Source organism: Schistocerca americana, chromosome 7 (genome assembly GCF_021461395.2).
Source record: "Schistocerca americana isolate TAMUIC-IGC-003095 chromosome 7, iqSchAmer2.1, whole genome shotgun sequence".
In the NCBI taxonomy this organism is placed as follows: Eukaryota; Metazoa; Arthropoda; class Insecta; order Orthoptera; family Acrididae; genus Schistocerca; species Schistocerca americana.
This window is the reverse complement of record NC_060125.1, coordinates 328,708,718-328,733,134: the sequence shown is the minus strand read 5'-3', so window position 1 is coordinate 328,733,134 and position 24,417 is coordinate 328,708,718. Positions and strand designations below refer to the sequence as shown.

The 24,417-nt window shown below is 42.2% G+C and overlaps 1 pseudogene; it reads right to left on the bottom strand.

The window, feature by feature from the left end:
* Window positions 1-22,612: 22,612 nt before the first annotated feature.
* LOC124623214 lies at window positions 22,613-22,730 on the bottom strand (annotated as a pseudogene).
* Window positions 22,731-24,417: the final 1,687 nt, after the last annotated feature.

Genomic DNA, 24,417 nt, shown 5'->3' with positions numbered 1-24,417 from the left:
TGGATCAGGATTAACAAGCATTAACAAGAATATACTATACACATCGCAGAATAGCAGTCTTAACTAATTTTTTCTTTCAGAATACAAGGCGATTGATGCAGGCTGTCAGACAGAACTACACATCTTAGTTTTAGTGACGAAATATGCTAGAGATAAGGAATAGTTATGTAATGAGTAATGAAGTGATCTCTTTTGCAGATGATAATGAATGCTGATGAATAATGATGAAGAATATGCTACTATGGATAATGAAGTTTTTCTTTACAGGTGATGATAATAATGCGGTTATAATAATGAAGTGATGGATAATGAAGTTTTTTTTTTTTTTTTTTACAGATGAGGATATTGTTGAAGTTATGTATTTATGCTATGTAGTTATTTAAGTATTTGTTGCTGTTTGCTTTGACAGCAGGTGTTATATTGCATAGTATAATGACGGAAGGTTTTGGAAAGGACAGCTATGGAACACATTTTATACACATTTCACTACCTGTTAATTCGAAGTTCACTACTTTTCAGCATAAAATGCGTTTCTTCTTTCAGCTTAATAATCCATTTTTTGTATATTTTGGCAGGAGAAATTTATATGAAATTAATGTGCTATAAGCAGTTGTTCATTACATCTATGTCATTTATGAATGCGATTACATATACTCTACTTGTTTCATAATCTTGCAACAGCGGACTCATGACGAATGACGTTACACATTTTCATTTACAGCAACAACCCAGAAGCAAATTTTTTTCTTGCTTTCCCCTATAATTACCCAAAGCAATGCATTGCTAACCAAAAAATGTATTACCAGTCCCAAATAATGATACCAGTTTAACAGAGTTCTGAGTAATCAGCTATGAATAATATGTCACTTGAATAATGAATGTTACTGATTATGCTTTGTAACTGGGAAAAGAATGCTACTGATTACTGTATTGAGATGATTACTGTATTTAAATGACCTATGATTAATAATGCTTTGTAACTAGGAAATGAATGCTACTAATTATGCTTTGTAACAAGGAAATGAATGCTACTGATTATGCTTTGTAACTGGGAAATGAATGCTACTGATTATGGTATTGAAATGACCAATGACAATGTTATCTGTAAATCAATTAATGAACATTTTTATGTAATACTACATACATGGTACAGAAATGTTCAATAACTGGGCTATGAATGCCGCAAACTACTAATGTAATTCCCAATGAAGACTAGTATGTGACATAATGTCCTTCACTTTCTGACCTAACTACCCTGAATTACTGCAATATCCATTTGTCCAGTATACCTCTTGATCATGGAGCACTATATTTGGTTTTTGCACTAATTCTACGTTGGTGTGCCTTGTAAGAGCGTGGTGTTGGCACGACATGCTGTCCACCACCGTGAGCGATGGAGACGTTATTATGGTCCCACTGTTTGGTGTACCTGATGTACTGCCAAAATGATAACATGGAATATTACTACGACATTTCAGTGTCTTGGGTACGCTGATAAATACTTCTGGGAAAAGAACTTCAGATTGTCTGACTTGGTGTTGTACTTCTGTGGAAAGATATGGACTTTCAGTGCAGCTGCGTGCAACCTAAAGTGTTGCAACCATGATGCAATCCTTCCCTTTCCTATCCTAATTCTTGTAACATAGTGAAAATCATTTTTTGCTAGCATCATTTGTATTCATGGCCTATACATTTTTTTTCGAACTACTGTGCGTGTGCACTTTTGTCATTTTTCTGACATGATTTCTACTTATTGTATATACATTATGTGATTTGCTGATATATTCTGAATTTCAGTGCGTGTGCACTTTTGTTATTTTCTAACATGATTACTACTCGTTGTATGTACATTTCGATTTGCTGACATATTCTGAACTACAGTGCGTGTGCACTTTTGTCATTTTTCTAACATGGTTTCTACTTATTGTATATACATTTTGTGATTTGCTTATATATTCTGAATTTCAGTGCGTGTGCACTTTTGTCATTTTCTAACATGATTACTACTCATTGTATGTACATTTTGATTTGCTGATATATTCTGAACTACAGTGCATGTGCATTTATGTCACTTGTCAACATGATTTTTTGCCATTATGTTGCTAAAGAGTTTTTCAGTGCGTGTGCACGTATGTCATTTGTTTCGTACTCGTTCTATATATCTTTTGTACTCGGTGCATGTGCACCACATTTACTTCATGATCTATATCAAATTATTCTGTGATTGTAAAGTTTATTAGTTAAGAAAAAATTTGTTGCTCATGGCAAGTCCAAATGACTCACCATCGCTGCCAAATTTTTGCCCCCCCAGTGGAGGGTTATGAAACGCGTATGTATTCAGTAGCAGCGATGGCGAGGCATGACAGAATCTCTGACCAGAGAGTTGTTTATCATTGCTAGTCTGCGCTTGACCGCGCGAGTGTTCAGTTGCGAGAAAGTAGTTGTACGTAGCGAGCCGCGAGAGCATGTAGTTGTGAGTTGTACTCAGTCGGAGATGTGTGTGAGGAGTCGGCGGGCGTCGACATGGGTCTCTGGTCAAGGTTCGGGACGAGGTATATTGTTAAATAAGGTAATGAAGCAGCATTGTGCACATCTGATAATGTGATGTATGTTAATTGTAATTAATTTGTTCAAGAAATACCCCAGTAATAATTTTGTTTTCAAAGCAATCGTTTTTAAAAAAAGAATCATTCGAATTGAAACAATATTTCCTATGCTTTTCCTCCCAGAATCAATTTATCAGATTAATTATTGCACAGGGCCTAAGGTCAGCGCTGCTGCCCTATTATTGTGGGTTTAAGCATTAATCTTCATTTCTTAATTTTTGTGTCGAGTTGACATTGGGACATTGTTTTTCAATATTTTTGTAGCGAAGGTACAGTTGCTTTTATTTCAATTTAACGATGTTTTGTTGGAGCTCAACAACATTTGGCTCTATTTCGATTAACATTGAGATATAGTCTCTTTACATAATTTTGCAAGGAGTTTACGCTTGGTTTATTTTTATTATGCATTTTTGTGGGAAGATAACATTTCACCTAATATTGATATTTTATAAATTTCACGGGGAGGTTCCACCATTACAACTGCTACACCAAGAAGAAATGCAGATGATAAACGGGTATTCACTGGACAAATATATTATACTAGAACTGACATGTGATTGCATTTTCAGGCAATTTGGGTGCATTGATCCTGAGATATCAGTACCCAGAACAACCACCTCTGGCCGTAATAACGGCCTTGATACGCCTGGGCATTGAGTCAAACAGAGATTTGATGGCGCGTACAAGTACAGCTGCCCATTCAGCTTCATCACGATACCACAGTTCATCAAGAGTAGTGAATGGGGTATTGTGAAAGCCAGTTGCTCGGCCATCATTGATCAGACTTTTTCAATTGGTGAGAGATCCGGAGAATGTGCTGGCCAGGGCAGGAGTCGAACATTTTCTGTATCCAGAAAAGCCAGTACAGGACGTGCAACATGTGGTCGTGCATTATCCTGTTGAAATGTAGGGCTTCGCAGGGATCGAATGAAGGGTAGAGCCACGGGTCGTAACTTATCTGAAATGTAATGCCCACTGTTCAAAGTGCCGTCATTGCGAACAAGAGGTGACCGAGAAGAGTAACCAATGGCACCCCATAGAGTAACACCGGGTGACACGCCAGTATGGCGATGACGAAAACACGCTTCCAATGTGCGTTCACCGCGATGTCGCCAAACACGGATGCGACCATCACGATGCTGTCAACAGAACCTGAATTCATCCGAAAAAACGACGTTATGCCATTCGTGCACCCAGGTTCGTCGTTGAATACACCATCGCAGGCGCTTCTGTCTGTGATGCAGCGTCAAGGGTAACCGCAGCCATGGTGTCCGAGCTGATAGTCCATGCTGCTGCAAACGTCTTCGAACTGTTCGTGCAGGTGGTTGTTGTCTTGCAAACATCCGCATCTGTTGACCAAGGGATCGAGACGTGGCTCCACGATCCGTTACAGCCATGCGGATAAGATGCCTGTCATCTCGACTGCTAGTGATACGAGGCCGTTGGGATCCTGAACCCACCGATTCCATATTCTGCTAACAGTCATTGGATATCGACCAACGCGAACAGCAATGTCGCGATACGATAAACCGCAATCGCGATAGGCTACAATCCGATCTTTATCAAAGTCGAAAACGTGATGGTACGCATTTGTCCTCCTTACACGAGCCATCACAACAACGTTTCACCAGGCAACGCCGGTCAACTGCTGTTTGTGTATGAGAAATCGGTAGGAAACTTTCCTCATGTCAGCACGTTGTAGGTGTCGCCACCGGCGCCAGCCTTGTGTGAGTGCTTTGAAAAGCTAATCATTTGCGTATCACAGCATCTTCTTCCTGTCGGTTAAATTTCGCGTCTGTAGCGCGTCATTTTCTTGGTGTAGCAATTTTAACGTGCCAATAGTATCTTATAGTTATGCTATTACACTTACGAATAATTCAAATTGGAAAGAATACAGAAATTGTAGTGGGAAAAGCGTAGAAAGACTACCATTTTCATTGTCAGAACACTTAGAAAATGAAAAAGGTCTAACAGGTCTACTAAAGAGACTCCTTACCCTACCCTTGTCCGCCCTCTTCTGGAATACTGCTGCGGGGTGTGGAACCTTTATCAAGTAGGATTGTCGGAGGACATCGCAAAAAGTTCTACAGCAAAATAGGGGGAAGAGGGCCACGCACATGATACGCAAATTGGGGAGGCAGTCATTGAAACAAAGGCATTTTTCGTTGGAGCATAATCTTGTGATGCAAGTTGAGTTACAAACTTTCTCCACCGGACTCGAAAACATTTTGTTGGCGCCCACTTAGTAAGGAGATGTGATCACCATAATAAAATAAGAGAAATGAGACTTAACACGGAAGTATTTAAGAATTTCAGAGTTGGTTTTTTCGGTGCGCAGTTCGAGATTGAAACTGTGGAAAAATAACTAGATGATGTTGCGATGAAGCCTCAGCACTTAGCTGTGAATTGCAGAGTAATTAAGTAGATGTAGATGTAAAAGGAAGAGAATATCGAAGTTGATATAAATAAAAATAATGAGCCAGTGTAGAGGTTCTGAGGTACCATAGAATGTTTGATCGATAAAGACGTTGACAAGAGAACATAAAATATCTAGAAAACAGCTTCTCACATGCCATAGCACGTTTGGTCGAAAATAACGAGAAAAGAGGTTGTACAGATTACAGTTATCAAAATAAAACAAGGAAACTGTGTGGACCAGTAGAATGATGCACAAAAGGAAACCAGTGGAAAAAGGTTGAGGTGTAGCTAAGAACTGGGAAAGCGTATTTATTGACTTCTTGCTTTATGAGAACAGAATGTTATCACAGCAGACATGATAAGCCGATGAGGGTGGAGCGGATGACATCTTCAGCAAAAATATACGGTGCAAAACACTGCAAATGTAGAACAAATTTCTGCTTCTCTGTAGCGCAGCTTGGTACGCGAATGGATTGTGGTTCACGGTTAAGTTGGAAAATAATAAATTAAAACAATTCAAAATTTGTAGCTACCGATGCGCAGTAGAAAATAAACTGCTAGATTAAAATGTGTGTGTGTGTGTGTGTGTGTGTGTGTGTGTGTGTGTGTGTGTATGTGGTGTGTGTGTGTGTGTTGTACGGACTCTACCAAGAAGCAGTAAAGACGGAAGACTCTAGAGTTTCACAAGTGTTAGTAATGTACAGTATTGATTGAAGAATTCAAATGTAATGATCGCAAAGGGATTAATAGTAGTACTCAGAACATGAAGATACGGTGCGGATCAATCTACCTGAAGAGAACCTCATATCTAAGTAGACTTTGCGCGAATGTACCTTAACAGTACGGAATAATTAAAAGATACAGTGCTTGTAAGCGAGAATCATACGGAGATTGAGAAAAGGATATCTTGTGTATCCGCGTGCGATAAGGGATTCAGGGTATTTCAGACCAGTGCAAATACAAAACAGTTCTAAAGCCACATAGAAATACTTACCCGAAGAAAGTCGTCTGATATTTTAGAAATGCAAGTAGGAAAAAAAAAATGTGGACGGTGGTCATAAAACTTTGTGGAGGCTTGTTTTTGATATGAGTAGTGAAAAATATAAACTTAATAGAGCTGACAAGTATATAGAACAATGGAAAGTGAAATAGGCTTTAGAATCTTAATCAGCTGCGGCAGTAAATGAGAGGCCACAGCTCCAATCGGATCCGAGCTCTGCGTCAAGACCACGGAGGTCCTCCACCGAGTACTCCACTCAGTACCGACTTAATGAAAACCCTCTCGATGCTCACTCAGGTGCCACTGTCCCGACACTGCTCGGCCCGAGGGTCCTCGTCACCTCTAGATTAACCCCTTCAGGACAGTGGGGGTCGTCGATATGGTCCCTAATGGAAGGCAGCTGTGGTATTCCGTTTCCTGTAAATAGAGGCTGTAGGGTTAACGCCTCTAACACATTTACGAGACTGTAATCTGCTCCGATCACATGTTTCATTCTTTCGTTTAATGTTTTTCCCCAATTATTACTCTACTACATTTTTAATCACACGCAAATCTGCCGAACGTTTCCGAACAAAGTGATGGATGTTATTATTATTTAACAGAGAACTTAATTTATTTATTACTACTCTGAATGTAAATTGTAATTAAGATTTTTGTTGGCTGATATTGTCCTCTTTCCAATAGTTCTATGAACGGTATGTCTCCCTGCTTTATTTCTTTTGTGAAGGTTTCACGAAAGATAAACTGATTCTTATGGCTATTGATCGTATGGAAATAGTATCTATGTGTTTCTAGTCATAACTGAGTCAAAATGTGCGTATCAGTTTCAGCTAAAAGTTGCTTCGTGATATCTAGTGTAAAGGTGAAATTCCTGTTTCTGGCTTGCTTCAATCTTTGGGTGCAGTTCACATTGTAGCTTTAAGATGTAATGTTAAAAGCTATCCGACTTAATATGTACAGCTTGTAACAACACCAACGCTATACTATTGTACATTTAATAATTTTTTCTTCCGATTTTCGATAAATTAATGTAATCGATGTTCTGATTTCATTTCTTTTTCTTTTCTTGCCATTGTGTTAAAGAAACTGTAAACAATTTTCGATGTGAATAATAATGTTTATGTCAAATTGCAAGCAGTATTATAACAAAATTGAAGTGTAACAAATGTCGAGACTGTTGTAAGATGTTAAAGTTGTAATTGTGCGTCTGGTCCATATGTAGGCAATGTATTAGGATATGTAGAATGCAAAACCTCGGGTGAATACCCTGTCTGTAAGGGAGCGGTAAAAGGTGGATGGTAGGCGAGCGCGGGAAAATGCACACGGGCGCTGCACGGCATAACGGGCTCAGCAGTAGTAGTAGTCGGAGTTGGGCATTGTTCTGAGAAACACGTTCTGGATCGAGGAGGCTCTCCTGGAAAACGTGATTTCGTTGAGCCTCGGATGTGCCGTTTCCGACGCCTATACAGCATGGCAGTATTCCATAGGCACTAAACGGAAAAGTATGGCGACGCTAAGAAGAAGCAAAGTGCCGATACATCAAGAACCATTGCTGTGATTGTTGTGTGCTCTGTGCCTCGCCATCTCGCCGCCTGCCGACCGCCGCATCGATACAAACAGGTTGAAACTTTTAGTACTGTATTCGTGTGGATCAGTGTTACTTTTGTTCCATACTGTTCAATAACAACTTAAATTTTACCATAACTGTCCTATCATTTAATTATCCTCACAACTAACCTAGCCAGGGTCCTTTCCACATGTTGTGCAATCCGAGTGTCCCGAGATGAAGATTTAAAATTTATGTTAATAATAATTACCTGCAGACCTAGTTATGTTAGAATGATGTTTAAAGAACTTAGTTGTTAATGAATCTGTAAGTAAATAATATAGGTCTGACAAAGTTGGAAGATAATGTTGAAATTGGTTTAGTAATGAAGTTTAATTAATTTGAGACAAAAATAATGGTAGTTAAATGAGCAGGAAATAAGACAAAAAGAGTAGTAACTCATATATTGGAAATCTTGAGTGCTTAATGATTTCAATAATCAAAATTTTCAATACAGTGATCATAACAGTTTCAAGGTCCCCCCCCCCCTTTCCTTTTCTATTCATTTGAATTCTGAAGTGTACTGAACTGATTTGACCAGCAAAGTTAAAGTCAATATAAAACCAAAATTTATCAGTGTTTTACCTTTTTCAAAATTGACATTGTATGTGTGTTTCGAAAGTGCTAGTTCTAGGGTAACCTATGCCCGATTTTAATCAGATCAATAGACAGTACGAAGTTTGTAGTAAACATTATGGTGTATTGTGGTGTATTTATGGTTTATCCATATTGGTACTGAAAGTGAAATTATTAGTTCAGTAGATTTTCTGGTTCTAAAGTTTACCATATTATGCAGTGTTATTACGTGTTGTTTTGTATGAAAGTACATCAACTTGTACAGGGAAGAAACTCAGTTAATGCCTAATTAGACTGGCGACCGTATTTTTAACAATTTGGTAGCATGCTGTGTTGTTTCTTGTCCGTCCTAACGTGTGGCTGCACTCCGGAATTGCTTGACGTATCATTGTTATTACTGAGTGGGTGTAAGTCTGATTTGCCTCCATTCAGGTACACGCGGTCAAAATCTATACAAAAATCCTTTCTCTTAAGGTGAAGCCCGTCAGTTTACCATAGTACAGGCTTTAAAGAGTATCGTGCGCCCGAGCGTAGTGTTACAAACTGTCTGCTTTGAAATCTGTGTATCAATGTTTGTAAATCCAGTAGAGGAACGAATCTGAAAAGAAAATGAAGGAAGAATACAAGCTAATTTGGCTTGTGTTCGCAACAAACATCGTACGCAACATGCGTTGAAAGTCGTTATTAATCAGATGGGGTATTCCACTAATATTGTGTTTAAAATTATTCCTGTATTCAGCAATAGTAACGTTGTGATCGAATGTTCGTGATAATATTGTGTTAATATGGGAAATAATATTCAAAAATTTACTGTCTTATTACATTGAAGAAGTAACTTTATACCGAAACTTATCACTTCATAAACTCATTTTTCATTTTTCTAAATTATATTTGATTGAGAATTGTACATACGAAAATGAAGTTAGGCAGATTATTAGAAATAGTGGAGTGATAGAATGTTTATGATGGGCTACCTGCCTTCCTTGCTGAGGGAGTTAAGAGACGCCTCTGCAATGATGCTCGAGTTGAATATAAGCTGTTTCTTATCCTGGTGGTGGATGAAATGCTCATTGCCAGTATTTGGCCCGAAGGGGGAGAAGAGGCAGTGGCACACAGTTAATGACCGCCAGACTTTGTGACAGTGTGGCATATGACAGTCGTACTGATGGTCACCCATCCGTTGAATAAAGATGTTAAGCTCGGTGGCACACTTAGTGCTAATCTAAAGAAGTAGGCCATGTCCCAGCGCCATGTTTCACACCATTCCTTCTTTCATAATCATCATACAACATAAATATAACACTACAGTCTACACACATCCATTACACTTACCTACACTCCACAGCCATGGGATACTGTACGCATATCCGCAAGGAAGGGGCCATTGAGTGCAAAGGAACAAAACCTTCCTGCTAGGCGGTTGAGCACACCCCGTGGGATATCCCAGCCCAGCCAACAATTCCATAATAATTTTACGTTTTTACAATGGAGATGGCATCATCATCTTAAAACTGATTACATCAGAGATTATTAACGTACCTCGTGTTTGCAGCAATATTTAAAATCAACGGCAAAGTTACGTACCATCTTCCCATAACGCTTTATAAATTTTGATCGGGTTCAATCAGGGCAACATGTAAGACAATTATGATGGAGTTTTCGTCAGTTTCATATTTCTGGGGCTCTTAAATTAACGTGTACTATTGTATTAATGATTGACCTTAACACGCTATCTCACTATAGGTAGAGAACAGATGCAGTCAACGCCAGTTGACGCGATGTAAAGAGCCCGTTGAGTGTCTCATATAGTCGCAATTCTTACATCCTACACAGATAAAGCCTTCCCATATCCATGGCCGGTTTAAGGCCAAAGCGACACGAGTCGGCGTATGGGACACCAAGTTGGAAGAGGCACCACAACTGTAAGATTTGTTATATATTACAGGCAACCTGATCAGGAGGCGATCTGCACATTGTAATATTTTAAGAGAAAGATCACATTGAAATTTTATTTTGAACTGATGACTGGTTCCAATAGAACCTTGCTATCGTCTTTGGATCAACAGTACGACTTAGACACACACTGCGTTCGAAAACATATTTTCTTTGCCAGTAGCCCTGAAATACGTAAGTGTGACATACCGATTGTTTCTCAAAATTGCGCAACATATTTTTGGAAATGCAAGCTGTACCAGCAGGTAGAACACAACCATTTAGATTGTTATTAATGAAAGTGCTAGTTACAATCGTGTAGTCACCCAACTTTCGCCGACTGCTTTCGATCACACACATGCTCGTCTGAAGTTGTACTGAGTTCCTTGCTGCGACAGGCAGGCTACCTCTTATGTCGGCTATGTTACATTTGCATTGGAAAAACTATACAGTTCGCTTATCAGAAATTTATACAGTTATAAAAGAATCCAAATATGAAGTTAAAGAAAACTGCAGATATTTTATAACGACATTGTAGTAGTAATAGCTGTCAACACACAAGCTTTCATAAAGTAGCAATATCGTCATTTAAGCAACGTACTGCTAAATATTTTTACTCTTCCTGAATAAAAATTAGCACACCTTTTAGAGGCTTCTAATTCACTCAAAATTTATTATTGCAGTAGTGTGTATCGAGTACATGAAATGATTAGTTTTTCTCATCGATAGCACAAGCGGTTCTAAGGTACCGAGTATTGACCCTTGGTGTAGCCTCCACGGACTCAATGCAGGCATACAATCCATCGTGCAGATAATGGAACTGTCCTGTGATACCTTATACCGTGCCCACTCGACCTGTTAATGTAGTTCCGTAAGATTTATTGCTCGACAAGCCGCATGAGTCACTTCTCGTCACATAAAATCCCACACCTGATCGAATGAAGATAATTCAGGAGATTGTACTGGCCAGAGATATCGCTGCATGGCCCACAGGGCACGTTGAGTTTCACGGGCAGCGTGTGGGAGTCCATTATCCTGCTGGAACAACATATCACCTTCCTGTTGCAAGAACGCCCACTCACACTTGTAATAGCAGCCAACCCTGTGGGCGAAGCGTTGATCTGAACAATAAACTCCTTATTAAAATCTGACATCGCCAGCAGATGAGCACCTGTTAACCCTGCCTTCAAACCATCGAACGCAGAATTCTGGAAGGATCCTCACTCACATTTCCGGCCGTTGGTTGTGAGTTCGTTCAGAGGAGCAGCAATTGGAGTGAAATTAGTGACGAACTAACGAGAAAAGTTAATCATTCCTACGAAACACACCACCTCTTTGACATTTCTCGGAGGATGATACGAATGGATGGCTTTCGTACACTCCAGGTCCATTTGGACACCTTCCTCAGAAATCAAGTGGCCCCAGGAAGGAGATTTCTGGCTGAGGGAACTTCACCGTCGACGGGTTAACGGTAAGACCCTTCTGCCGGAGTTATTCCAGAGTCTGCCTACCCCCGAAACAAATTTTATTCAAAATTCTCACTAAAAATCGCCACATCATTCAGGAAATGATAGATACAGTGGAACTTCAGCCCTGGGAACATCCTATCCAATATACGAGAAAGCACGGCATCATCTGTCGATACCCCAAAGGGAAGTCTATTATGTACAAAGAGATTCCAGTCGGTAACGAAAGCAGTTAGTGCTTTCGATCTCTCGCCGATTGTTCTGATAATATACTTGATTCTGGTCGAGGGCTGTGTACACTCTCACCTGAAGAAAGAATGAAGATCGGGAAAGGGAATATATGACAGCTTTATCTTGTTGTTGAGCGACCTACAGTCTATCACTGGACAGATTCTGCTCCATCCTTTCCATTTTAGTAATACAGGTATAAGGTGACTTAGAAGGCCAAATCACGCCTTGGTGGAGCATTATGTTAACGTCAGCTTTTAGCTGTTTCATGCGAGAGAGCGATAGTCGGCGAGGAAGGGGAGCTCACAGGAATGTTATCCGACAGCTCCATTTGACACTCTTCCCCCCTTCCGTATTTCTCCTAGCCGACCGGACAACACGTCCCGGAAATCTTCACACAATTCCCGAATTCCCCGACATTGTTTTGCCTCGAGATGCTGAAATTTGAAACCCCTTATCTTAGTTTCTCCTTCCTCTCCTGCCATTGCTCTAGTTTTTTCCTGCGCAGCTAAATGGTGATGGAAAAAGCACAGTGTTCCGTATGTTTCCTCCTGTCCTGGATGCAGATACCTGATGAATAAAATCAGACTCGAGGATTATCGGCACAGTCACACCATGTGCGACTCTCATAGCTATCTCTCAAGAGAAATTTGGAATTCGAACCTCATCCCAAACACTTTCCTAGAACCCGCCACCCTAATAGTCACCAGTACGACCTCGAGATCAAGTAATTTGCAAATTCACCTCTTTTCTTTATACCATGCCTCACTCATCAAACTACGCGAGCTAATGCCTACCAATAAGGCTCACTGCAGTTCCTCATTAGAAATGGCACACACAAATGGCACCCTATGCCCAAAACGTGGCTACGATGCGCCTACAGAGTTTTATTTTCCTAAACACGCCCCGCTCCTTATGTGAGACAACTCCTCCACTGCGAGCAAGAGTACAGTCCCTCTGTAACGCCGGAAATGCATATCCTCCTATTTCCATCTATTGTACTATAATTTTTTTTCCTTGTTTTGTTACCTGAAGATATGACAGTTCTGTGTCTTTATATATTGTAATTGTTTTACTATTTGTATATATATATATTTATGCATTTATGTCGATGTATAATTGGTTGTTTTGTAAATATTATTTGTATTGTAACGCTGGGTCTGGCCTAGGAAAAACTATGCTATCGAACGTTTACATCGATAGGTCGTGTGGAGAACCAAAGTGTTTAGGGTCTTTGGTAGTGTTAACTCTGCCGCGTGGAGCGCGGGCAGAGGGAGAGTCTGGCTGGAGTAGTGCACTGGAGCAGGTGTGTTGTGTGACGCTCCTGCGAGTTGCCGCGCTTTCGGGGTTTGGCAGCATGTAATAGCGCTCGACTTGCTATGATAGTTTCGGACACGGTGTCGCGGACGGGAAGCGTTAGCTGGCACACATCAAGAGCCCGTTTCGGCTGGAGACCGTGTCGAGAAGAAGGCGCGCCAACATCCAGCTTCTGCAACAGCGACGGCCGACAATGAGTGACTGTCGCCACCTCCTCGATCGACAGCTTCAAACCTTCAATCAACCAACAAGGAAGACTGGAAGCACGTAAAGATTTAGAACTGTATGGCAGACCTTAGCTTTTAAAATAGTTGCATCACAAAATTACAGCAACTTAGCATGAACCTTTGTTGCTCATTGTCCCAATTGCATTACCAAGCAGGGTCCCTTCCTTTACCGAAATGAACCCGAGTGTCGTTGAAATTCAGACGCCAGCATTAAAGTAATATCATTCCATTTCACTGCTTTAATTTCAAAGTTCAGTTAAAGTATTCATAGCTGGCTACAATATTTAGATTACACAAGCACAAATTAAGAGTGCGAGTTTTGTTAGCATATTTTAGCATACCTGTGACTGCAGCTCAGCTTGGTACGTACTAAATTTTACTATTGTTAATTGTTCAGAATCATTTAGTTCAAGTACAAAGTTAAATCTCTTATTTCTAAATTGCGTAGATTCTAGTAGCTTTTGAAATGATTGTTGAGGTAGCCCAAGACTAACCGTATTTTACTGAATTTCGATGTGCTTCAGAAACAAAGCTCACTATTAATTTCAGTCACTAAATTAACTTTCAATTTTCCGGTTTTATTAATTCTTTTGCTAAATTAAGTCTGACTGTAGCGAAATTTATTACTTCTGACAAACTTTCAGTTTTCACACTACACGTGTCAACCTTCAGTTGCCACGCTTCTAGTGCTAGTTATATGTGTAATAACCTTTCTTTTTCAGTTATTATAGTAATTGTCCATAGGACTGGCGACCGTAATTTCCCCCAAATCGCAAATATCTAATTACCGCTAGTTAATTGTTAATGTAACAGCCGCACATTTACTTCCTTTATTAATTTTACCCTTTTCTCAAAATTAATTTCCACCAATTCCATTTGCATTTTTCCTTTCATTTAGATGTAACCCTTTCGTCTCTCTTTACCGACAGATTAACTTCGGTGACAATTGCTTTTCCCAAATTTCCATGAGGTACACGCGGTTTAATTTTTCACTGTCATTAAGGTCGATAAGTGAGGGGGAGGTTACACCACCTCAACTATACTTGTCGCTGACATCTGTAACAGCAAGGCCGACCTTCATCTTGCGTGTACTTGACGTTACTTCTTGCCGCAGTTCCCCCTCATCATCACTGGACTGCCTAACAGATTCCCCCAAGGTTATCAGTTCATATAATTGTTCAAAAATCGATTGACTTACTGCAAAACTTAAAGTGTGATCTGTCTTTCGGATGCGTGCCCACAAGATGTTTTCTTCAATCTCCCCTTCACTAAAGCCTAATAAGAGAATGCGCAGGATCTTGCTTACTCTCATCCCGTAATTCTCAGATAAGTTGTCGTTTCTTTTACACTGAGTGATATTCCCTGCTAAACAACTCTGACGTGCGCATAGCGACAATAATCTCTAGCAAATGTCGCGTCTAAAATCAGTAATCGGTGGTTGTTTTCTGACTGTCTGTCGCATTAGACTCTCCTGTCTACAGCAGCCATCGGAACCAGCGTCTAATAAAACCAATTTCTAGGAAAACTTGGCCCTCACCGCGTTCTTGCAGCACCAATAGATGATTCGGTGTCCGATAAACTTCGTTATACTGAGCCGATAATTCGGCTCCCACGTGTAATAATGTCATCAGGGTATTAGGTAGTTTACTGATCCTTCTCCTCTATGTTAGTTTGCATCCATTGGACCCTCTTTAAGGGCTCATTGATCAGATGCTTTATATGATCACTGAAAGGTTTAACTACTCAGTCCTGTAATTGCTGAATTCCTGTCATTAATTCGTCAAACTGCACCTGATATGGATGATAAATCGACTCCGGCACATTGACACGTAGCAAATCAGTAACCTTGTGTTACAAGATAGCCCTTGCACCCTTAAACTACTTACTTGAGCCCGAGATGGCTAAGCTTAATCTAAAAGCACCGCCCATGAATTGAGCCCAACCAACGGAGCAGCAATCCAAGCGGCAGAGGCACTCACCCCGTAGAGCTTCAACTTCGGGGCAATTACCACCGTCTCCATGACGTCGCACAAGCGTCACATCATCTGGATAACGATCCCGCTTACTTCCTCGTCCCTGTCGGAGAGCTCGTAATGCACTCGGAGATCAGCAACGCCGGTCACCTCCCTTGCTGCCATCCTGAAAACAATAGACACAAGTAGCAACTGTGTATACCATCCACCTATCACGGTGTAACTTAATACTTTACTTGCTCCCTTAAGTGAATTTTCATCTAGATATTACCAAGATTCTTTAGCACGATTAAAACACTAGAGCAAATCAAATACAAATGATCTTAACTTCATTCATGCTTCAGCAACTAGAACATAACCTATTTCACTTACGTAGATATTTACTCAAACAGAACATACATAAAGCTATCATAACAGGTCTGCTACGTATGTTGTTAGTCATGCATTCGTCAGAAACGTTACATTCATCCATATTTTCCAAGATCTTAAGTAATTGACGCTACAGAAGAAACATAACAACAGGGAAAATTTCTCTCTCATTTAGTTAAAACAGCAACTCTTGGACCTTATCGCGTAAAAAATACAGTACGTCCTTCCGCTTACTGACTACAAGTATCAAGAGTTCAGGTAATGGGCATGACTAGACTCATTCAGAACACACTTAGCATAGTCAGAAAAGCAATGGCCTGTCGCCCATAAACGAAAAGCAAATAACCGGACATATATCGACTGATACGAAAATTGTGAAACGGCCATAAGCCACCCACATATTTTAACAGACTGCATGCATCACTTTCTTTAATTACAAAAGAATGAAGCTAAATGTTTCATTTTCACATAAAGAGGAGTACTATGTTCGCAATAACGTTCATATCATGAGTTACCCCCTTAATTATTATATATGAAATTAGTGAATTTATTTATGATACATTTGTTATCCATGCCTGTGGCTGCTTTCAGAAGTCAGATTAATAATCAAAATAAATAATTTAATAAGATTGTATCTTGAATTCATGATGAACACAAATCATAAAAGGAATGGTGTTTGATCGGCAAAGTATACGTAGAGGTGGAAGCTATGCAAATTTTCTCCTGACTTAATCCTTTTTACAAGTCAATCTGACTTTATCCATGAATCCACTGTTGGGCGAAACTCAATTCAAATGGAATCAACTACGATCAGGTGTAACACAAAGTATGGTTCACCAGAGAATGGGAAGCTGTGAATATCAGTTAACAACCCTACATCAGTGCACCAGTGTTTTACCCTTAGAGCCGTGATTCAGGCGGTAGCAGAAAACGGCGAGGAGCGGCGCGCTTTGGCAGCTGTAATGTTCTGACGAGGACACGAATATTTGCAAACTTCGTGGTCTGGTGTTCTGATTATCGGAACGCAGGAAACTCACAGGCGCAATGGTGCATAATGGAATTCTCAAACGCCAGACAGCTAACTCAGGGAGGATAATTTCACCCTTGTGGCGCACGATACATCCGAGATGATATGCATTTCCACTGTCAGTATAGTCTGAAACTGCCACTGGCTCCTCGTATACCACAAGAGACAGACCACAAGTCTGACCCAGTAGGAAAAGACGTGAAGTTCTGCAAAAGGGGAGGTCCATAAGATGAAGGCAAAGAATCACAAGCAATTTCCACCAAACCTCAGCATGGGCACCAAATTAGCAAAAATGGAACTGCCCACACATTGCACAAAACAGCTGAACTATCCTCTACTCATTAAGTCCCCTCTTGGCTACACTGTTGGTCTGGTATCCAATCTAGATACAGCACCAGTGTTCCTACACTGCGGGAGCAAATGGTTCAGATGGCTCTAAACACTATGGGTCTTAACATCTGAGGTCATCAGTCCCCTAGACGTAGAACTACTTAAATCTAACGAACCTAAGGACATCACACATCCATGCCCGAGGCAGGATTCAAACCTGCGACCACAGCAGCAGTGCGGATCCGGACTGAAGCGCCTAGAACCGCTCCGCCACAGCGGCCGGCTGCGGGAGCAAGCTTCTACTTTCCATACCCTGAAAGGAGCCAATCAGCGACTCCAAATCTCTCTTGTTTGAAAATAGGAGGTTTTTGACTAGGGAGGCTTTATTCTCACTGTAAGCATGGCCATGATTTGGCACGAAAAAATCTACCTAGACGGGACCATAGTCTCTCATTTAAGGAGAGATATAATCTATCTGGGCGGACCAATTTCTGAAAGGATGCTTTTGAGCTTCTTAGACTGTCGTGCCTATCACATATATGTTTTCGCCACTCGTTAAAAGAGCCTGACGGCTTCCTGTTGTTTGGGAGGTGTCACAATTTTGACTCCAGTAAACACGCGCACCATTTGTTTTGTCCATGTAATCCCAGCTTGTAACATTAGAACGCAAAGAGTCTTATGACCTTCCAACTGTTTGTACAAATACTCTGTTTGCTGCAGTTTCTTTTAAATGGCTTCCTCCACCCACTTTCCACTAAGTGGCCACCTTCACGACCGACTGCTGCCTGGTCAGATAAAATGTTTTGTGCACTGATGTCCTCCTATCAGACCCTAAGTGGAAGGCGGAGAGTGCTATGGCCAGAATTCCCTCTGCAGGTACGATCCACTGAAGGCTGCTCCCCAGAGTCACTCACACAGCCTGGTCACTGCACTCAGAATTCATGGCCCCCAATCCACCTCTCCCTCCCTGTTGTCTATTGCCTCACTACGGCCCCTTGGGTACAAGTTCTCTACTGGTTATTAGAACATTCTGGCCACAATTCCGCATGTAAAAAAGTCATCGGCCACCAATACCAAATGTAGTACCGCGGAACACCGATGTTATTACCTAAAATATGAATATTAAAGTGACTCACTATGTTGTTAAAGTGAGAGACTGGCATACCATTTCTCAAGGGAACTTGGCAATAAATATTTGTCAAGAATTTAGCGCATGATGTCAAGCCATACAATTACTAGCACTTCGTAGCTCACAGTCAGCGCTGTGGGTTAAAAATTTAACGTACGTAATTACAACTCTTTAAACTAAACTAGTTATAAGAAAATGACAACAAGGAAACATCCATGAATACCATGGTTCCAGACTGACCCTTGCCTGCAGTTTAATCGCAAATGATAAGCAGTCCATGAAACACAGTTAGCCTTACTTTTAGTCAGTTTCCTATTGCCACATGTGAATGCTGAAATTCCAAAATCTGCGAATATTCTATTCCACGCCTGGTTACAACACACAGTTTCTCCTTTACTCTGGACACTTGTCCACTACTACTGACCAAAGCACGGTGACGATTCCACCACAGCACCACTGCTATTTACCCCGATGAAAACATCCTCTCCGCTCTGTGCTCAAATCTTTGGACCAAGAGACCTCTTCCTGTTCCCGTCGATTTCCGCCACGGCCACCGCAACGCCCCCGATCAGGCGCTGACAGAACGGACCCATGCAGCAGAGGCACGGTGCTGTCTGTGCAGCTGCCCACTCCGGTAGGATATTTAAGTGGTGGCGTGGAGCGTGATTCTGACAGTGACACTCTTGGTAATATGTTGCAGACCACTAAAATTAGCACAAATTTGCCGGAATTGTTGTTCATAAAGTAGGGAACAAAGATGCCACAGTGTGACTGATGATAACTAAAGGTGATACCTGCAGGTAAAGCACGTTAATCATGGCAGAGTGCTGCAGTGAAAAATTATTCCCATACTATGTGCTAGTTAACTGCAAAACATGAAAAAAACTGTGACTGGGCAGGCAATATTTACACTAATTCCGGGGGATAGATGGTGGCTCCTCCAGCTGATAAAGGAAATGCCACTGTTTTAGTCTCTGTTGGAGTCTTTATGGACTCCCAAAAACCATAAGAAAGACATTTCTATTGGACCTTCAATTAATGACTTTGGCTCTCCTCATTACAATAACGACACACACTTGTCTCATTATTACAACTGCTTGTGAGAAATTGTGCTCATCATATACACAGTTATGAGGATTTAATGGCAAACATTATCAGTCGGCCTAAACAGTTCCGATTTCTGAGCAGTACCCTTTTCATAAATTTAACCTTTATAGTCAAAAATTTTACTGACGTTTTTAAGCTGTTTTCAAACAGAATGACATTTTCAGTCTGCAGCTAAGTGCAGACTGTATGCTTGACTGAGAGTCGAACTTGAGAACTTTGCTTTTTGCAGGCAAGTGATCTACCCACTGGGCTACCCAAACACGACTCAGGAGCCATCCTCACAGCTCTACTTCCGCCAATACTTCGTCTCCTACTTTCCAAATTTCACAGAAGTTCCCCTGCGAAGCTTGCAAGACTAGCGTTCCTGGAAGAAAGGATACTGATGTAACGGCGACCGGAATGGGAGAGGACGGACACGACCAACGGAGGGCCTGACGACACAACAAGAACAGACAACAGAGCCACGAACCAAACAAGACAACCACGTCCACTCGTATAGAAACACGAAAGTCAATACGCTGTCTGAGGCGATATGTCCTGAGACGCACGCAAGGTTAGACTGGCAGGATGAGCTTTTTTTTTTCCTTTATTGAATTTAGATTCCCCCCGAAGGGGGCGGGGTGGCAGCATCTTAGGACGTCGCTCTTCAGCCTACTCAGCCTACAGACTTTGTTTTAAAAAGATAAAGAGGATATGTAATAAAAACAGGCGATAAAATCGGAGACTTAAATGGTAACATGGCGAAAAAATCGTGGAACTTCAAACATAGAACAAAGGGATGATGATGCTAATAAAATACATATGAAGCAGACAGGTAAAATAATAGACGGACAATTAAAAAACACGGCGACAGTCTGGTTTCTGTTCGCAAAAGACATAAAATTTACACCCAGTGACAGCATGGTTTCTGTTCGCAACACTTGGAAGACCACACAACACTGAACATCACTGAACATTCACTGGAACACAGCACTAAAAGGTTGGCAAATATGACATACCATAGCCGAGACCAGGTGGGGGTAAACTGGACAGATTATGGGAAAATAGAAAAGGGGGGAAGGAGAAGAAACGCGAAGGGGGCTAGAGGGGGGAAAGGAACCGATGGAGGAGGAGGATCCCAAGAGGGGTGTGGGGTGCTGGGCAGACGCGACAGGGAGTGGGGAAGGCAGAGGAGTGGAATACAAAAGGACTGGGGGGGGGGGGGGGAAGGAAGTAGGGAGAGGTTAGGCGGGGAGGCAGGCTGAGCGACAGGCAGGCGCTTAACTACGCTATTGGGGACGCCGCTATTGGCCGCTGCAACCACGTGTTCCCCTGTGGCAGGCCAGGAGGCGCGCGCCGCCACAGCTTACGGCGCGATGGTACAGAGACGTCTATGGGTCTTAGACGTCCATGACGTCTGGCGGGGACTAAAATTCCGTGGCGCGCGGTACCAGAGATACTTCGGAGACAGGTCTTAGCCACTGCCTGAAGGATGTTTCCACAGTGAAATTTTCACTCTGCAGCTGAGAGTGAGCGGGTATAAAACTTCCTGACAAATTAAACCTGTGTGCCCGACCGAGACTCGAACTCGGGACCTTTGCCTTTCATCGGCAAATGCTCCGACCGACTGGGCTACCCAAGCACGACTCTCGATCCGCCTCATAGCTTTACTTCCTCCAGGATCTTGTCTGCTACCTTCCAAAGTTCACAGAAGTCTCATGCAGTCTCTGGAAAACGTTGCAATGAAGAACATGTTCACAGTTCACCATAACTGTTGGTAATTGACACTGTCACGGTGATCTCGGGCACCATGCTCACAGGCATTCACTGGTTTCCACCGAGTAGTTAATATTGTTCTTTATGTCCTTCGTCCTTAAGTTCTGTGGAACAGTTTACTATTTCTCATATAACTACCAGGTGACTGATTATAATGCCATTCAGAATTTTCCTACATGATTGCTTATATGTAATCACCCTTATTTTCTCTGTGAATAACGAGTGCGTTGTGATAAGAGTGCATAAAGCGGTTCAGTTTTCGCCGATATAGCGTGTCCTGTTGATGTCTCGTTCCACCAGACACGCTAGTTTTTTATTTATTCGCTCTTGGCGGATGGCACCGAAAAATGACTATCCGTAGTGTTTTCACCGCGAAGACGAGTCCATACATCACAGACAGCTTAACGGCTTCGTCAAAAGGCGACCAGATGAGGAATTTTTGCCGGACGGCGGCCCGCCTGAGGACTCCCGCAGACGGAGGTGGCCCCCGGGGAGAAATATGGACTGGACGCCGGCATAAATGAGTTACTGCGGTTTTTTTTGGCGAGGCCCGGCGGCGCCGCCGGAATTTAGTCAACAGGCGCCGCCGCGGCCGGCGACGGTGAATGGACCGCTGCTGGCACGGAGCGGGGACGCGCGCGTTTGTGAAGTCCCGTACTGAATTACGCCAGACGAGGACGGCGCCGCAGCGCGCTCATGAGAGCACCTTTAGAAACTGCTGAAGGGGGCGGGCGAACTGCTAAAAGAAGTGGCCTTAATTCGCGAATGTTACGTGTGACGAAAACACGTGCGCGGACGGACGCAGTCTCGTGTTCGCTTTATCAACTCCGGGAGTTTCAGCGTGCGACGCCAGGTAGCACCAACTTAAATATTCGTTACGTCGCTGAAAACTCGTTTCATAGTTTAGTTATCCTCTCCCAGTCGGCACTTCTTCCAAGCAGAAACTCATGAGTAACGATAGTAAAGTAAAAATTATGGTTCTACCCTGGAGACGAATGTAGCTTCTCTCGCTGCTGACATCATATTACGTAGAATTTTTATTATTTTAATTAATGAAGTATACAGTCAGCCGGCTGTACAAGTTTATTGTAAAAAGCTTGACCATGTCTCAGTATCATTAAGGGTATCTCCTTCAGAAGGAAAGTCACTTAAATTCCATGACGTCAAAATTGTAAACATATCTTATGAGCTAAGAAGCCAATCTCAAACAGCAGAAAATAAGGAATGAAGTCCTCCAATGAAACAGAAAAAAATGCTAGACAGGTACAGCTTGTAAAACGAACAGAGAGTCCAGTATTTGCTCCTTTAACTAGCTGTATCCGTTTAGCAATTTTTGCTGTTTCAAAAAAGCACTCCGTCTTTAGGCCACAAGTGGCCCATCGGGACCATCCGACCGCCGTGTCATCCTGAGGATGCGGATAGGAGGGGCGTGTGGTCAGCACACAGCTCTCCCAGTCGTTACGGTGGTTTTCTTTGACCGGTGCCGCTACTATTCGGTCGAGTGGCTCCTCAATTGGCATCACGAGGCTGAGTGCACCCCGAAAAATGGCAACAGCGCGTGGCAGCCCGGATGGTCACCCATCCAAGATCCGGCCACGCCCGACAGCGCTTGACTTTGGTGATCTGACGGGAACCGGTGTATCCACTGCGGCAAGGCCGTTGCCTTACTGCTTCAATAGAGTACTTAATTTCATATTCTCCGCTGTCTGACATGAACATCTTAGCTCATCAAGAATGTTTACAGTTTTAACATTATGTAAATTACGTAAGATTACTTCTGAAAAAGATACCCTTAGTGGTACTGAAATGTGGTCAACATTTTCACAGGAAACTTATGCAATGGGCTGGCTGCATACGTTTTCACTGATCGTTTATCTTTGGTTGCTGCTGTCAGCGATATTTAAAATTGTGAAAGTATTTTCAATGATTTCCTTGCAAGCTGTCAACTACTGCTGCTCTCAAAACTTGCGAAATTACCTTATGGCGGCACTTTCCCTTGCTAAAAAGTATGTCGAATTTCTGAAATAGCAACGTGTGCATCTGTTTAGAAGGAGTTACGGTGGCGTACAGGAAACAGAAACACGTTCCATTCACACTAATGTAACATTCGAAGTCAGTCAACGTGCAGTAACCACTCACTTACGGTAGTTGGCACCACTAGCAGGGGCAGGTATATAAAACGTGGCAGGGGGTGGGTGATAATGTGGGAAACAGTCCAGTCATTGTTGTAATGTGGAAATGGAGCGATTCTTCCGATGTCCAAAGGGGAATTATCACTGGCTTTCGGCCTAAGGGCAGAAGCAGTTCCGAACCATCTAAGTTGGTAAGATCATCGCGCGCCGCCATAGTTTAAGAATACCGTACATGGAATAGTGGGGCTACATAAAAACGGCTGTGGGGCAGGTTTGGTGAACCACGGGCTGTGAAGATGTGTGCGGCCGAATAGACGTGATAGCTGCCTGTGACCCTCTGCAGGAGAAACTTATTTCATACATGCATGCTGACTGCTGTTATAGGCGGAAGGCTGAAATTTTTACTCTAATACCTCAGCTGGGCGTCCACTGAATAGCGACAGGAAGCCTTTACAGACAAACCACGTTTTATACTCCATTTAAGAGATTGACGTTGGCGTGTACAGCGTGAAACGCCTAAAACACCCTGCAGAAATCGTCGGACGGGTCCAGAGCAGACGGCATTCCTTGCTGATCTTATCATTCTGAAAGGCACAGTGGATCAACATAAATATGCATCTGTCCTTTAGGAAGAATGGTTCAAATGGCTCTGAGCAGTATGGGACTCAACTGCTGAGGTCATAAGTCCCCTAGAACTTAGAACTACTCAAACCTAACTGACCTAAGGACATTCCACACATCCATGCCCGAGGCAGGATTCGAACCTGCGACCGTAGCGGTCGCGCGGTTGCATACTGTAGCGCCTAGAACCGCTCGGCCACTCCGGCCGGCTAGTCCTTGAGGATCATGTCAATGCCAACATGCAGTTGTTCTTCCTCTGCACGATGGCATCAATCGGCTGGACAGTTCCACATTCTAAATACAGTATGTGATGAAAAGTATCCGCACACTTGGTAGAAAATGGTTCGTGGTGCCCTCCATCGGTAATTCTGGAATTCACTATGATGTTGGCCAACCTATAGCCTTGATTTCAGCTTCCTCTCTCGCAGGCATATATTCAGTCAGGCGCTGGATGTTTCCTTGAGGAATGGCAGTCCATACTTACCGAGTGCTGACTGAGAAGAGGTACCGATGTCGGTCGGTATGGCCTGGCACGAAGTCGGCGTTCCGAAACATCCCAAAGGTGTTCTATAGGATTCACGTCAGGACTCTGTGCAGG